The following is a 12,812-nucleotide window of genomic DNA, read 5'->3' as shown; positions in this document are numbered from 1 at the left end:
TGGCTAAAATGGTCTTACATTTTAGATATGCCTATCAAACAGCACACATTTCCCAGCCCAGGTGACTTGCGTAGGTTGCACAGCACAGCAGAGCATGTCAAATTCTGTGAGGGTAGCAAAACCCTATTTGACCCTCTGGAGGTTCACGGATTCTGGATATTGCCAACCGATGTGGTTCCTTTGGGCAGGGGCTTTTCCACTGACCTATGCAGCTTCTCTGTTCTACTGATATCACCATCTCCCTCCCTGATAACTAAAAAGATACAAAAAGGAAACATCATAAATACCCCTTTTTGGTTAAGGTCCTCTACAGCGCCTTCAGTTCTAGACTTGAAAGAGACGGTCTGGTTTGTCTTCCATCCTTTACAAACTGTTTTTTTGTTTGTTTTTATTTGTTTTAGTTGGAATACAACTTTTTCAAATTATTTACTTCATCAGCCTTATTAAAATCCATCTTCACTTTGTTTCATAAAAACAGAAATATGAACCACCAAAGTATTCAAAATAGGAAGGATAGACTGTATCCTTATCTTAGTTCAATTTCACAAATAAAAGAAGATTGGGATAGGATAAAAGAAAAGATAGAACTAGTAACATTTTTGCTTGCAACCTGTTGCCCAAATGATAATAGATGGACACTTGCTCCATTCTTGGTTTCAACTCTCAAGCTTAAAGGGTTACATATGTAGTTTAAATAAATATCTCACTGTGGCTAAATTTAAAGAGATTCTTTCTGCATTAAAAATCATTTCCCACATGTGTTGCTTCGAAAGTGTCTGAAATTCTCCAAAAAAAAGTAAATATTCATGCCTTAAAATTTTCAAGCTACAACAAGATGTTTCAATGATTGTAATTGTTCTTTTTTTTTTTTTACAGAAGTGGCAAGTATTATCTTCAGTTGTTTTGCTTGTCTAGCTAAAATTGCTTTAGTAGGCCATAGATCGAACCAAAGTCTCATGTTATCAGCTCTATATTGTTGGTCCGAAAATTTCATTAGATATAGCAGTGTTGTGTTTAGTTTTTTTTAGGACTCCTGTAGAAAAGATTGTATATTTATTGCACTCCAACCAAGTATTGTTAAAGTCGTTGTACCATCATTTTAGTTTTGCTCTAGCTGGATTAGATATCAATAAATCTATATATCTCCACTGGTCATTGTGCCACAACATGAGGTCCCCCATGAAGCTAGAGGTTTGTTAAGGCTCATGCGCGACTCTATTGCTGATAAGCGTGAGGCAGGATAGGATTCTGATGTTTTAGATTTGGTATATAACATTAGTACATTTCAGTCAACAATAACCATTAGAGATATCAACCCTAGTTCATACCGCGGCACTTGATTCGGAAATGATGTAGGGATTGGTAACAAGAAAGCGACTTCCATAATATTCCAGTCAGGCTGGCTCTCAGGGAGTTTAGTATGTCCTCCATAAGTTATCACAGGCACCACTTTGCCTTTATAGAATTTGAATACCGGACTATATGAGAATTTTCTGTATTTTGATTGGATCAGTTTTGCCTGTGACGACAAAGCCTGGATTTTGTATCTTAAATCTGTTTCATATGCTGCTTAATTTTTGGAATCATTTGCAACTTGACCTAAATACTTATATTGATTTCTTATTTCAGTTTTCTTATCTCAAGTTGTCCATTTGAACATTCGTCCAGATCCTTTTTTCATAGATTGCCATCTCATGATGTTTGATTTATGAACATTTATTGAGAGCATATTTTAATTTGCGTACATAGATAAATTTTGGAGTTGCATTTGAAGGCCAATGGGAGTTTGATCAATGATAGCAAGATCGTCTGCCTAGAGCAGGTATGGAATTGTGTGAGATCCTAATTTAGGAGGAAAGGTTCTTGGGTTATGGAGACCAAGGCTTTAGCCTAGACTTTATCTTTGATATAAAAATTAAATAACGTTGCAGCCAATACACAGCCTTTTTTTAAGCCCTGCTTAGTATGTCTAGGCTGGGACAATAGACCATTTTGCGTTAGATTAATCTGTATTGATATGTTTGTGTAGAACTGTTGTAATGTGTGTAAAATGTATTAAGGGCAGCCTTCCTGCATTCATTTCTGTCAAATTATTTCTCTGGAAATTGAGTCTAAAGCGACTCTGAAATCAATAAACGCAAGATATATAGGATAATTATTGGTTACTGCCGTTATTTTTAGCGCAGTCAACACTATCAGATTTAACGAAGTGCCTAGGCCTGAAATAAACCCAGATTGATGGGGCTCTGTCATATTCGATGTTATTAACGATTTATTTAAGTCTCTTAATATTAGTCTTGCATAAAGTTTACCTGGTATGTCCAGGAGTGCTAGTGGACGATAATTGGCCAGCAGATTCCTGTTGCCCTTTTTAAAAATCGGGACCAATATTGACTTTTTCCACGTGTCAGGAAACATTCCTGATTTTATAATTCTAGGCTACAGAATATATAGAATTTCTGTCCATTGGATTGGGATTAGCTTTTAGAACTCCATTAGACAGCCCATCCAGGCCCACAGCTCTCGATGTGCTGAGTTTTTTGATGAACAACTTAATATCTAACTGATCAAACGTTAGTGATCCTTGATCTGCTCACAGTGATGTTATTACAGTTGTATACTCAGGATCCACATATATTGTTGAGTAGTATGACGCCCAGGCAGATTCAGATATAGAATGGTGCTTGACTCTTATTAGTTGTCTCATTTAATAATTTCCAAATTAGGGTGCTAGATTTAGCTGATAATGTTGTCAGCATGCGTTCGTTAGTTTCCCATTTTGTTTTGGCTTTCAGTTGTTTAACAAAATTCGTATATTTGGTACGCATGTTGCTTGCTGTCAATTTGTCGTCACTGTTTAAGCCCGATTTTCGACTTCTTAGATACTTATTAAATTTGTTTTTCATTGTGTATAAATTGGTCAAACGGTGTTTATGGATATAAGTGGTACGCATATCAGGTTTTTGCACGTCCGCAAATAACATTCATGCTTGCGCATATTCCGGAGTATGTTCTATATCAACCTGTTTTATCCTCATTTCTAAGCTTTTCTAATAGACAGTTCAATTTTGGTGCTGTCCATTTAACTCTAATTTGTCCTTGTGACACCTGGAGCAGATACCTATAATATTGATTTGTTGCAACAGGGCAAACCGTTTTTCAGATGTTGACTACATAATGCTTCTGGCGTTGCCTTATCGATGATGTACTTCTCCAGCCAACCAGGGCCTTGAATTACTGAGTACATCCGTTGTGCTATAGATCTGTATTAATCAGATTCTTCATAGCGAGTTGTGGGTCCATCTTCTTGTCATGGCCAGACTCGAAGAGAATTCCTCGGACACTGGCACTTTAGAACCGTTAGGGACAAGTGTGGACATGGCCACCTATCTTTTGTCTTGTTTGTTGGATAGCTTTCTTTTGGCTCTAGGTGGGAAGCTGAAGGATGAGGTGCAGTGTGTATAAATATTGTTGGTGCTTTACACCATGATACTACCATAGAGAAAGGACTACTCGCGTCTCCATGACTACCTTATGCATCGGCACTCCCGCGTTACCAGCCGTTCACACGGAGCTCTGCAGACCGAGTCGTGACTCAGCACGCTATTCTCGCTCATCACTAGGTAAGCCCCTTCGAGATGTATGCGAACTGGCTTTTGCTATACACAGATCTATTCTGGCTCTCTGACCTTATTCGCTCACTCGTGCTTTTTTCAGCGACGAGCAAGGGATCCTTTCCCGCTTAACTACCCCTGATTGTGAAATCCTACTACCAGACAGCGGATGGTTCAGTCTACAGGTTAGATTCCTTTTTCTGCTTGCCCCACTTACCAATTTGGCACAACTACTAACCTAGACATGGACGGACTCGTTCTGCAGGCATATATAGACACGCATATACATGTATGTATAGACTCACTATTCTCGTAGGAGGTGCCTTCCACTAACTACTGCTCTGGTGAAAGTCTTCTTTTCATCTGCTTAACGCTCACCATTGACTCTTATTCCTATAATTTGTATGACCCTACCCTTGCTAACACACTACCCATTCGAGCACTAGCGCTGCTAGGGACTTTGACATCTCTTGTATACCCCACTCCAATCGGTTACCATCGACCGCACCATTTCCTGGCCTCTGGGAGGTTTTTCCCCCCTAGTTAAGCTAATAATCTGGCTATTTTATCCCACTGGCTATCTAGCCATTCTCAGCGGGATAGCTTACTGATTCTGTTTTCGTGTTTAGAGCACACTATACGCTTCTTTTTTTATAAGTAACTAACTATGCATAAAGTGTTAAACATACTTTATAGGATTGATTCATCCTCCTATACCTACTGACCGACAGAAGTAGAGAGCCCCCGCCAGCATCATACAAGGTAATTAACCTTTGTATATTGATGCCCAAGTTCAATTGAACTTTCCAAAGTATCTAGCTATTTAAGCTGACCCTTTGTTTTATGTGTTTTTATCCCTACAGATGCTAAGAGACAGACGCTGATAATAATTACAATCCAATCTGGTGCACTATTTGTTTTACTAAGTACCAATTGTGTATGTTTTTTCTGTGAATTTGTTTTAACTTGCTACCTAACCCAGTTTTGTATTCCCTGTTTTATATTGTATGTTAATTATTGTATTGTGGACCACAAATTTAATTATGTGTTTTAATTTTTACAACTAACTATTAAAATTGATTTCTATTTTTTGATTACGACTGGTCCCTCCCCCACCTGATTTAAAAGTTTTTTTTTTCAAACACTAGCATCTGTACACTAGCTTTGTCTCCTATATATACAGTGACTGGCTTCCTCCACCTGGACGACCATCACTTATACCCCTATTTGGACGACTGGCTGCTGAGGGCCAGCTCGCCTCAGGGGGTGGTGCATTCCTGCCAACAGTGGGAGGATGTTCTTCACCAGCTGGGGTTCTGACTCAATCAAGCACACAGCTGTCTCCCAGCCCGGATCTGGTGTTCCTTGGAGTGTGCTGGGACACTGACGTGCAGCGGGTGTTCCCCCCGACCAAGCGGCTCCTGTTCCTCTGCAGGGTGATAGGGCAACCTCGGCATGGTGGTTTCAGCACCTTCTGGGCCTGATGGCGGTTTACGTAATCGGTCTAGCATGCCCGCCTCAAGATGTTACGACGACGGCTCTAACTGCCAGCCAACTGGGACCTGGGAATTGGGTCACAGTTGGACAGAATCCCTATCCCCATTCCCTCCTTCTGCTCTTCAGTGGTGGCTGTTGGACTGCAATGTGGCAGAGGGAGCCCCATTCACCCTGCCAGAGCCCACTCCGGTGGTGACGATGGATTCCTCCCTCTTGGGCCGAGGGGTCTACTCTGGAGGGCTAATAGATGAATGGCATGTGATCCAGGGCAGAGGCCCTCTTTCATATCAATCTGCTTAAGCTCAGGGCGGAGGGCCTGCCGCTCAGGGCCTTTGTACCGCTCATCAAGGACAGGGCAGTTCTGGTCAGGACTGACAATTCCACGTCAATGTTCTACTTGAACAAGCAGGGTGGCACTCATTCTCCCCTGCTGTGCATGTAAGTCAATTACAATTTGGGAATGGGCCCTGTCAGAAGGGATATGGATCTCCTCAGTCCATCTCCCGGGGGCAACAATGCAGAAGCGGATCAACTCAGCCGCCTAGTGTTCTACACCTATGAATATGTAGTTGCACATCAACCGTTTGTTGCCCTCCGTTCCAGAGATGGGGGTTTACGGATATGCACTTATTCGCATCTCCTCTGAATTCCAAGTAACCCCCGTTTGCTTCATGGGCAGAACGGGCCAAAGACTTTGCGGGACGTGTTCAGCTCTGTTGGCATGGCCACAGGTGCCATGCGTCTCCTCCTCCTCTGTTGCTCTAGCGGATTCTCTACAAATTCCGAGCCTTGGTGGGCTGCAGCATCATCCTGATTGCCCCCCACTGGCCATCGGGGGATTGCTTGTTGGATCTGCTGCAGTTGTTCTCCTAGGGGCCTGGCCATCTCCCGATCCCCAGCAAGGGTTACCTGACACAGCTGGTCGGGGCAATGGTCACCCGGACCCAGCCAGGCTGGCCCTGATCAGCTGAGACAACAACTGCGACATCATACAGGAGGCCAGTAGGCTGTCTATGCAATCTCAGTACAAGAGCAAGTGGACTAGGTTCTGCCATAGGGCTCACGACAAGGGGCTGGTCCCCCTCACCTGGTCCCTAGACGAGGTGCTGGCTTTTTCCCCACATCAGTTCGTTCTGCAGTTCAGGTGGATATCTGCTGCACCTATTTGGCAGCCATTGGGGCCTACAGGAATACCCCAGAGCATGTTTTTTTAGCGGCCAACCCAGTGGTTAAGGCACAGCCCAAGGGGTTGTCCAGGCTCTTTCCTCCGGTCCATAGGCTGTACCCAGCCTGGGACCTCAACGTGGTTCTTGCAGCTTTGAAGAACAAGCCCTTTGAGTCGATGGCCTCGGTGGACATCCGGTTGGTGACACTGAAGGCAGTGGCGCAGTTTGTGGCGCTCACTTGGGTGCACAGGGTCAGCAGGCTGCAGGCTCTACCGTTATTCTTGGCTTTCACCACTTTTCATAACTACAAGGTCATCCTGCGTACTCATCCAAACTTCTTGTCCACAGTGGTCTCTCCATTCCATTTCAATCAGCTAATTTGCTTTCCAGTGTTCTTTCTGATCCCTCAGTCGGAGGCTGAAAGGGCTTTGCATTCATTGGACCTAAAGAGAGTGCTCAAGTACTATCTCTCCCGGACAAAACCCTTCTGGAAGTCTGAGGCTTTGTTCATCACCTTTGGGGGTTAGTCTCCCAGCAACCAGCCTTCCAAACCTTTGATGCCCGTTGGATGGTCCAGGTCATTTCAGAGGTGTGTACGGCCATGGGTAAGATGGTTTTCGCTGGGATCTATGCCCATGTGGTCAGAGCAAAGGCTACAGCTGTCGCCTTTCAGAGACATGCTTCTTGAGATGTCATCAGCAGGCCGGCTGCTTGGGCCTCTCCGTCTGTTCTGTAAGCACTATTCCCTGGATACCAGCTCCAGGCGGGATGCAGAGTTCGGTCAAGTGGTTCTGAAGAACTTTTTTGCTTCTTCTTAAGTATGAGACAGGTTGTCACAGCACCAGCCAATGGTCTTGTTCGGTGAAATCACCCACAAGAATTGAGGAAATGGACAGGGCGTATGAGTAATTAAAGTTACTCACTAGTGACTAAAGTACTCCTAGTCTATAGTCCCCTTTCCTTCTTACTTCCCACCCACCTTCTCCCGCCTGTGTGCCAGGGGCTAAAATATTCAGCAAATCCAGGTATTGCAGTGTCTGATGTGTTTAAAGGGGACTGAGGTGAGGTGGCGGAGGGTGGGATCTCGGGGGCTTTCCCACGTCTAGGTCCTTGCCCCCTCCCCCGGGACGCTGTACTATATTTAAAGAGGAAGCTAAATTTTTCGCTGCCAAAGGTTCTGGTAGGGTCCCCATGTTAGGGGACGCCCACAAGGATGGAGGAAAGGGGACTAAATACTATGAGTACACCAGTCACTACAGTGAGTAACATTAATTTAATTTATGTTGTTTTCAGTTAGAACAGCTCCTTAAAGTGCTCAATTTGGGTCAAGTGGTGAAATAGACTTTTTTGCTGTCTGGCCTCTGCTGACCAATCTTCCTTTGCAAGCCACGGTTTCCCATCTTCCTGTGAAGGAACGTCTTCAGTATGGATCTCCAAGTCCGTTACTTTGCTGGAAGATGAGCAGCTCATGCTCCTGGTCCATTATCGTGCTGTGGAAGCACACAGCAGCTCCATTTTGGTACTGTAAGAGTGCAATTTCATAATTATATCCTGAAGTTGTACTCTCCAGCTAGTACGCAGTGCACCTCCTCTATGTTCTCTGTCCACTATGATGCTTTTAATCGCACTGTTGGATAAGGCAGCTTCGAACATTTGCAGTGTCAAGTTTTAAGTTTGGGTCCTTTGGTTCTTTCTGGGAAGCTGTGAATGCTTACGTTCTTATCTCAATGTCTATTATAAATCCTCAATGGTAGACACCAAAAGTTAGATATCCAGCTAATTCACCTTGGGGTGGATAACATCTTCCCCTAGGGACTGAACCATAATCTCGGCTTCCCTTACTGTGGTATTGACAGAGCTCATGTTTCCCGTCGCCATGCCTGAGAAGGCCATCCAGTCCTGTTTTTGCTTGGAATTCTGTGTAGGATTCCCAAATTTCTAAAATGGGAAAGAAGAAACAATTCCCAGAACCAAAGGTAAAATCACAGGACTGGATGGCCTTTTAATACATGACCACGAGAAACTTGAGAGCTCTACATTGATTTGCTTCAGATCCTGTCAATGTCTTACAAAGATGAGCATTTGCCATTTTATTTTGGTTTTCCCTGAATTTGCAATTTCGCCCGTATATGTTTAGAGATTCTGCTTTGTGATTGAACCAATGTATTGACCATCTTTTTTGGGGGGTTAGGGGGTCAAAAGTGTCCCAAGCAGTCCTCTTTCTAGTTGCTCTTCTCGATATCCCGGTTCCAATCAACACTCTAAGGTGCCACGTGCATCTAGTGCTTCAGTTGTGCAGTCTTTGGGGTAGCCTTGTGCACTTGTTCCACTCAGTGATTTCTGTGCTGTTGTCTTCCACTATGCAGGCCTGGGCAACCCAAGGCACAGGCAGGCCCCCTGGCACAGACTTGCACGACTGTCCGTACACCCAATCCGGGCTTCCACACCCTCTTACTGGTGCCAACTCCAGACTTAGGTCTCTACTCTTCTCTGTGATCTTTGGGGCCGAACTGAGACTCATTGGGTCCGTCCCTGCACAGATCCACCAGCTGTTATTCAGTGTCTCACATCCCAATCCTTCTCTGCACACCTGTGCAGCAGTGCCATCATGAGCAGTCTCCGGCCGGTCTCTGCAGTTGGGTGTGCATGGATCTATTCTCCTTGTGTGCATCTCCAGAAAACACTTTTCTTCGATGGGCCTTGTGCTCCTTCAGGGAGATGCTTTCACTATGATGGCCATTGTCATTGTCCAGTATTTGGTGCTATGCCTGCCGTTTTTTTTTCTAACACTATAGCCTTTTCAACATATGTCCTCCTGTGACATGAATCCGTCATTTTTTTAAACCCATTTATTGGTGGTCATTACCACCACGAGATGCATAAGCACATTTTACGTTTACTATTTCTTGGCGGCAAGGTTGGTACTACCTATACAACTAGCATTAATTACAAATGAATTTAAATGATATTTGCGTTATCCTTTTCCATTGTCCACATTTATCCTGGGCTGATGAGTCCCTCCTCAACTGGGGATTGAAAAGCTTTTGAAAATTCTGTCTCATAGGTCACATAATATTTGAACATGGCAAACCTCTTCTAAAGGCCTCCTTAGTCAAGCAGATTATCTTCACAGAACATCCCATCCATCTGCTTGTTCCACCAGAGCTAAAACAGTGGGATTAGCATTATACAGACAATTGTTACTTTCAGAAATTGTGATGGATCGCAGGAATTCGTCCCTTCTCTCCATGTGGGAGCTCCCCTGGGAAGCTATGGAGGTGAGCCTGCTCTGAAAACCTCCTTAGTGGTCGAGGCAAGAGGGACCTCACCGGGAGAGACTCCCTCTTTGGGGACAAGACTCATGTTCCTATGAGGAACTCCCTAGGCCAACTACCATAGTTGCGTACAACGGACTGACTATGAAAGTAAATGAAGTAGTATCTTTATTTTTGGGTGAAGGCAATGCAGAAAGAAATCCAACTATGAAAGAAAAGGAAGATGTCTTTATTACAAGAGACGCATATTTAACTGCGACGAGGAGGAGAGCTTTGTGCGCAGAGGAAGCCCCCTGAAATCATTATGCCTTGCATGCGACTTTCAACGAGGCAGAGGACTCCATTACGAGAAGCCAGAGGCCCTGCGTATGCAGATGTGAGGAGAGCAAAGTGAGGAAAGCAGGAGGAACAAACTACCCAGTGTTGGCAAGAGTAACATGGTTGGCAGGATGCCTGAACGAAGCTGTGATCACTGGCAGGGGAAGCGTGTGCCGCTTCCAATCGCCAACACCCATCCAGAGTAGAAACAAGACGAGGACCTGGGAACGAGAACCCAAGAAGCGAGAAGAGCAAGAAAGCAATCCTGAGCGAGAGCCAAGCCCCGCCGCCAACCCCAGCACAGAGAGAGGTACCGGGGGTACCAGGAGAAGCGAGAGTACGCTGAGACACCATTCTAGGAAGAAACTCGTCCCATTCCTAAGGACAAGAAAGTAGAACTAAAATGGTGTAATTGGAGTGGTGAAAGAATAACGAATAACAAGGAGGAGGGTTATTATATTAAGGCAGAAACTCATCCCAGTCCACAGGCCGAGCTATCAAGCAGTAAAAGGTAAAAAGCCTACAAACGGGTGGGTTAAAGAACCCAGTTGGGGAACTAACAGAGACTGGAAACAAGTTCCCTAGGAGCAAGGGAAGAAACCATCTTCAAGTAAGACTGTAGGAAGTCTTAATGCAGAATTATATACTGAGAAACAAGATATAAAAGGCTTGAATGAACAAGCTAACCAAAGAGTCACAATGGATCTTTAAAGAAGGGCCAGGAGAAGCCCACCTCAGGAAATGGTGGAAAGAAAGATTGGAACGAATATGTAAGTGTTGAATGACAGTGTGAGGAAATGTCTGAGATGAAGATATTCTAAACATTGGACCATAGAAACTACAAATTAAACGTACTTTTGAAGAGTTACAAGAATTGATCTCAATAATTCACCAAGGAGATTTTCTCTGTATCACAGAGAAAATCTAAAAATACAGAGACAATTAAAGGAACTCAAGAGACCTGGCGAAGACAAGACAAGACATTCTCTTGGTCTATTTGTTAGTTAAATCTAGTGAGATATGGTTAGTTTGGACAGAGGACACTTTTACGTTGGCTTCCTGACTACTGACGAGCACCTTTAGTTTCTTTAGATAGGTAGGTTAATCCCTCTAGTAATAGGGAAAGTTAGGCCTTCTACTTATAAGTTTCGTTAAAGAGTTGGAATCATGTCTTCAAAGTCCGTCTCCTTCTTCTGACCCTCCACAACATCTAGAAAGCAGTTACTCCATATTAGTTTTCCGGGCAACTTTTCTTAAATACAACATAATGCACTGCGCATTTTGGTAAATTCTTAGTACCTTAACTGTTTAAACAGTTCCTTTCCAATGCTGCTTTCTCTCTTAGCTTTTCCATATCCAATGTGCTGGGATTATGCATTATGCAGTAAGCTAGTAAATAGCTTCATTGGTGATGAGCCAGTTCTTCATGTTATTTCTGAAGCTACAGAAGGATAGATTGGTTCTGAGATTGGAGGGGAGAGAGTTCCAAAGTTGGGCAGCCAGGACCGGGAAGATGCTACCGCATACTTTTTTGAGTTTATATCTAGGGAACTTATAGGCATCCAGAGTTGAACGATCTGGTAAGTCGGGCACATTGTTTCAAGGCAAATTTGTCTGAGAGATATTGAGGGGCTGAATTATTGAGATATTTATAGGTTAGAGCTGCTATTTTTAATTGAATTCTCTCTTTAATGGAGAGCCAGTTGTTGTCCCTTCTTGTGGTGGAGATGTGTTGTCTGCGAGGAATGCTCAAGGCAGTCCAGAGACCATTGTTCTGCAGGATCTGCAGTTTCTTAGTGATGTGTTTGTTGGCCCCTAGATATAGTGTGTTACAATAGTCGATTTTGGATAAGACTAAGGCTCTAGCCAGAGTGATACAACTTTTGGAGGAAAGGAAAGGTTTACATGCTCGAATGAGCTTGCAGGTATATGCAGTTGCCGAGGCTGTTGCGCTGACCTGTTTGCCGATGTTTAGAGAGCAGTCTAGATGAAAACCCAATATTTTTACCTCGCTGACGACATTAATGATTTTTCCATCAATATTAAATGATCGGTATTGGTCACCTAGTTTGGTGATGTTGATGGGAGTGACTAGGAGGAGGAGTTCTGTTTTCTCGTCATTCAGGCAGAGACCATGTGTGGCCATCCATGCATGAATGAGGTGGTAGATTATGTTCATCAGGGCCAGGTCCTTGGCATATTCACCTGTCAGTGGGATAAGGATCTGAGTGTCATCCGCATAGTTCGTGTAGGTGACACCCATATGATCCAAGTCATCAAACAATGGTTTGGTAAATGCATTGTACACGGTTGGTGATGCACACAATCCTTGTGGAACTCCACATGTAATGGGGATGGGGTTTGCTGCAGCTGATGCCGAGAAAACACATCGACCGGTTGCTTAAAATTGACTTGATCCATGCTGTAGATTCTGGTGAGAAGTGTGCCGTTGTGGAGAGGTGATTGCATAGGATTTTGTGGTCAACGAAGTCAGAGGCAGCCGATAGGTCCAACAGGAGCAAAAGGGCTGAATTACCTTTATCTTTACGGTCGTCAATTTGTATTTTTAAGTCAATCAAGGCTGTTTCAGTGCCGTGTTCTGGCCTGAAGCCTGATTGACGGAAACCTAGAAGTTTGTTGATTATAGGCAGCTTTGTCTATAATCTTCAGCAGGAATGGGACTGTGGTGATAGGTCTGAAGTTAATGGGTATATTGGGGTCGAGAGATGTTTTTTTAAAACATTTTTTTAGGAGAGGCAGCCCTATGAGTTCTTTAAGTTGGTCGGTATGGTGCATGTATGGAAGGAGGCATTAACAAGCGATGTGATAAAAGGAGCAAGGAGGCTCGCTGCCATAATGACAGCGTCTGGGCAGGAATCTCCTTGGCAGTTTGATGGCTTGAGGGAAGCTATAATTTTTTTCACCTCTTGGGGTGAAACTGG

The 12,812-nt window shown here is 43.9% G+C and overlaps 1 protein-coding gene across 10 annotated transcripts in view; it reads left to right on the top strand.

The window, feature by feature from the left end:
• The window catches only part of LOC138569465 (uncharacterized), a 2,298,575-nt gene that overhangs the window by 1,103,448 nt on the left and 1,182,315 nt on the right, over nucleotides 1–12,812 (top strand). The gene's annotated exons all lie outside the window — the stretch shown is intronic.

The sequence above is a fragment of the Ambystoma mexicanum genome, chromosome 2q (assembly GCF_040938575.1).
Source record: "Ambystoma mexicanum isolate Mex_15411 chromosome 2q, UKY_AmexF1_1, whole genome shotgun sequence".
In the NCBI taxonomy this organism is placed as follows: domain Eukaryota; kingdom Metazoa; phylum Chordata; class Amphibia; order Caudata; family Ambystomatidae; genus Ambystoma; species Ambystoma mexicanum.
The sequence above is the reverse complement of the archived record's forward strand: the minus strand, read 5'-3'. Positions and strand labels throughout refer to the sequence as shown.